This window comes from Cnephaeus nilssonii, assembly GCF_951640355.1.
Source record: "Cnephaeus nilssonii genome assembly, contig: SCAFFOLD_55, whole genome shotgun sequence".
Classification (NCBI taxonomy): Eukaryota; Metazoa; Chordata; class Mammalia; order Chiroptera; family Vespertilionidae; genus Cnephaeus; species Cnephaeus nilssonii.
The window spans coordinates 236,328-241,160 of record NW_027645435.1 but is presented as its reverse complement, the minus strand read 5'-3'; positions in this window follow the sequence as shown (position 1 = coordinate 241,160).

The following is a 4,833-nucleotide window of genomic DNA, read 5'->3' as shown; positions in this document are numbered from 1 at the left end:
GCTAGAAATCAGTAGTCATTCACAGCAAATACAATTGAATATCACAGAATAGTGAGAGAACAAGTGTAAAAGACATCAAAATGTAAGTCTGTAGTCTAGAAAGGATGTTGTACACTGCAGAAATCCTTGAAATAGAGTTAGTTCACATGAAACCAGTGTTTCAAACCACCAGAATTCACTGAAAATTAGTATATAACTGTAAAACAGTTGAAAGACCAGTTTATATAGCTTCGCAAGTCCAGAGAAGAGTGAATAAAGTTGTTTCTACATGTGGTGAAGTCCCACAAGTAGAAAGGAAGGCCCATTATGGGAAACAGCTAGAAATCAGTAGTCATTCAGAGCAAATACTAATGAATATCACAGAATAGTGAGAGAACAAGTGTAAAAGACATCAAAATGTAAGTTTCTAGTCTAGAGAGGATGTTATACACTACAGAAATCTTTGAAATAGAGTTACTTCACAAGAAAACAGTGTTTCAACCAACTAGAATTCACTGAAAAGTAGTATATAACTGTAAAACAGTTGAAAGACAAGTGTATATAGCTTCTCAAGTTCAGAGAAGAGTGTATAAAGTTGTTTCTACATGTGGTGAAGTCCCACATGTAGAAAAGAAGGCCCATTATGAAAAACAGCTAGAAATCAGTAGACATTCAGAGCAAATACTAATGAATATCATAGAATTGTGTGAGAACAAGTGTAAAAGACATCAAAATGTAAGTTTCTAGTCTAGAAAGGATGTTGTACACTACAGAAATCCTTGAAATAGAGTTACTTCACAGGAAAACAGTGTTTCAACCCACTAGAATTCACTGAAAAGTAGTATTCTACTGTAAAACAGTTGAAAGACAAGTGTATATAGCTTCTCAAGTTCAGAGAAGAGTGTATAAAGTTGTTTCTACATGTGGTGAAGTCCCACAAGTAGAAAAGAAGGCCCATTATGGGAAACAGCTAGAAATCAGTAGTCATTGAGAGCAAATACTAATGAATATCATAGAATAGTGAGAGAACAAGTGTAAAAGACATCAAAATGAAAGTGTCTAGTCTAGAAAGGATGTTTTACACTGCAGAAATCCTTGAAATAGAGTTACTTCACAAGAAAACAGTGTTTCAACCCACTAGAATTCACTGAAAAGTAGTATTCAACTGTAAAACAGTTGAAAGACAAGTGTATATAGCTTCTCAAGTTCAGAGAAGAGAGTATAAACTTGTTTCTAAATGTGGTGAAGTCCCACAAGTAGTAAAGAAGGCCCATTATAGGAAACAGCTAGACATCAGTAGTCATTCAGAGCAAATACTAATGAATAGCACAGAATAGTGAGAGAACAAGTGTAAAAGACATCAAAATGAAAGTGTCTAGTCTAGAAAGGATGTTATACACTACAGAAATCCTTGAAATAGAGTTACTTCACAAGAAAACAGTGTTTCAACCCACTAGAATTCACTGAAAAGTAGTATTCAACTGTAAAACAGTTGAAAGACAAGTGTATATAGCTACTCAATTTCAGAGAAGAGTGTATAAAGTTGTTTCTACATGTGGTGAAGTCCCACAAGTAGACCAGAAGGCCCATTATAGGAAACAGCTAGAAATCAGTAGTCATTCAGAGCAAATACTAATGAATATCACATAATAGTGAGAGAACAAGTGTAAAAGACATCAAAATGTAAGTCTCTAGTCTAGAAAGAATGTTGTACACTGCAGAAATCGATGAAATAGAGTTAGTTCCCATGAATCCAGTGTTTCAAACCACCAGAATTCACTGAAAAGTAGTATTCAACTGTAAAACAGTTGAAAGACAAGTGTATATAGCTCGTCAAGTTCAGAGAAGAGTGTATAAAGTTGTTTCTACATGTGGTGAAGTCCCACATGTAGAAAAGAAGGCCCATTATGGGAAACAGCTAGAAATCAGTAGTCATTCAGAGCAAATACTAATGAATATCATAGAATTGTGTGAGAACAACTGTAAAAAACATCAAAATGTAAGTTTCTAGTCTAGAAAGGATGTTATACACTACAGAAATCCTTGAAATAGAGTTACTTCACAGGAAAACAGTGTTTCAACCGACTAGAATTCATTGAAACGTAGTACTCAACTGTAAAACAGTTGAAAGACAAGTGTATATAGCTTCTCAAGTTCAGAGAAGAGAGTATAAACTTGTTTCTAAATGTGGTGAAGTCCCACAAGTAGTAAAGAAGGCCCATTATAGGAAACAGCTAGACATCAGTAGTCATTCAGAGCAAATACTAATGAATATCATAGAATTGTGTGAGAACAAGTGTAAAAGACATCATAATGTAAGTTTCTAGTCTAGAAAGGATGTTGTACACTACAGAAACCCTTGAAATAGAGTTACTTCACAGGAAAACAGTGTTTCAACCCACTAGAATGCACTGAAAAGTAGTATTCAACTGTAAAACAGTTGAAAGACAAGTGTATATAGCTTCTCAAGTTCAGAGAAGAGTGTATAAAGATGTTTCTACATGTGGTGAAGTCCCACAAGTAGAAAAGAAGGCCCATTATGGGAAACAGCTAGAAACCAGGAGTCATTCACAGCAAATACTAATGAATATCACAGAATAGTGAGAGAACAAGTGTAAAAGACATCAAAATGTAAGTCTGCAGTCTAGAAAGGATGTTGTACACTGCAGAAATCCTTGAAATAGTGTTAGTTCAAAAGAAACCAGTATTTGAAACCACCAGAATTCACTAAAAAGTAGTATTTAACTGTAAAACAGTTGAAAGACAAGTGTATATAGCTTCTCAAGTTCAGAGAAGAGTGTATAAAGATGTTTCTACATGTGGTGAAGTCCCACAAGTAGAAAGGAAGGCACATTATGGGAAACAGCTAGAAATCAGTAGTCATTCAGAGCAAATACTAATGAATATCACAGAATAGTGAGAGAACAAGTGTAAAAGACATCAAAATGTAAGTTTCTAGTCTAGAAAGAATGTTATACACTACAGAAATCCTTGAAATAGAGTTACTTCACAAGAAAACAGTGTTTCAACCCACTAGAATTCACTGAAAAGTAGTATATAACTGTACAACAGTTGAAAGACAAGTGTATATAGCTTCTCAAGTTCAGAGAAGAGTGTATAAAGTTGTTTCTACATGTGGTGAAGTCCCACATGTAGAAAAGAAGGCCCATTATGAAAAACAGCTAGAAATCAGTAGACATTCAGAGCAAATACTAATGAATATCATAGAATTGTGTGAGAACAAGTGTAAAAGACATCAAAATGTAAGTTTCTAGTCTAGAAAGGATGTTATACACTACAGAAATCCTTGAAATAGAGTTACTTCACAGGAAAACAGTGTTTCAACCCACTAGAATGCACTGAAAAGTAGTATTCAACTGTAAAACAGTTGAAAGACAAGTGTATATAGCTTCTCAAGTTCAGAGAAGAGTGTATAAAGATGTTTCTACATGTGGTGAAGTCCCACATGTAGAAAAGAAGGCCCATTATGGGAAACAGCTAGAAATCAGTAGTCATTCAGAGCAAATACAAATGAATATCATAGAATTGTGTGAGAACAAGTGTAAAAGACATCATAATGTAAGTTTCTAGTCTAGAAAGGATGTTGTACACTACAGAAACCCTTGAAATAGAGTTACTTCACAGGAAAACAGTGTTTCAACCCACTAGAATTCACTGAAAAGTAGTATTCAACTGTAAAACAGTTGTAAGACAAGTGTATATAGCTTCTCAAGTTCAGAGAAGAGTGTATAAAGATGTTTCTACATGTGGTGAAGTCCCACAAGTAGAAAGGAAGGCCCATTATGGGAAACAGCTAGAAATCAGTAGTCATTCAGAGCAAATACTAATGAATATCACAGAATAGTGAGAGAACAAGTGTAAAAGACATCAAAATGTAAGTTTCTAGTCTAGAGAGGATGTTATACACTACAGAAATCCTTGAAATAGAGTTACTTCACAAGAAAACACCGTTTCAACCCACTAGAATTCACTGAAAAGTAGTATTCAACTGTAAAACAGTTGAAAGACAAGTGTATATAGCTTCTCAAGTTCAGAGAAGAGTGTATAAAGTTGTTTCTACATATGGTGAAGTCACACATGTAGAAAAGAAGGCCCATTATGGGAAACAGCTAGAAATTAGTAGTCATTCAGAGCAAATACTAATGAATATCATAGAATTGTGTGAGAACAAGTGTAATAGACATCATAATGTAAGTTTCTAGTCTAGAAAGGATGTTATACACGACAGAAATCCTTGAAATAGAGTTACTTCACAAGAAAACAGTGTTTCAACCCACTAGAATTCACTGAAAAGTAGTATTCAACTGTAAAACAGTTGAAAGACAAGTGTATATAGCTTCGCAAGTCCAGAGAAGAGTGAATAAAGTTGTTTCTACATGTGGTGAAGTCCCACAAGTAGACCAGAAGGCCCATTATAGGAAACAGCTAGAAATCAGGAGTCATTCACAGCAAATACTAATGAATATCACAGAATAGTGAGAGAACAAGTGTAAAAGACATCAAAATGTAAGTCTGCAGTCTAGAAAGGATGTTGTACACTGCAGAAATCCTTGAAATAGTGTTAGTTCAAAAGAAACCAGTATTTGAAACCACCAGAATTCACTAAAAAGTAGTATTTAACTGTAAAACAGTTGAAAGACAAGTGTATATAGCTTCTCAAGTTCAGAGAAGAGTGTATAAAGATGTTTCTACATGTGGTGAAGTCCCACAAGTAGAAAGGAAGGCACATTATGGGAAACAGCTAGAAATCAGTAGTCATTCAGAGCAAATACTAATGAATATCACAGAATAGTGAGAGAACAAGTGTAAAAGACATCAAAATGTAAGTTTCTA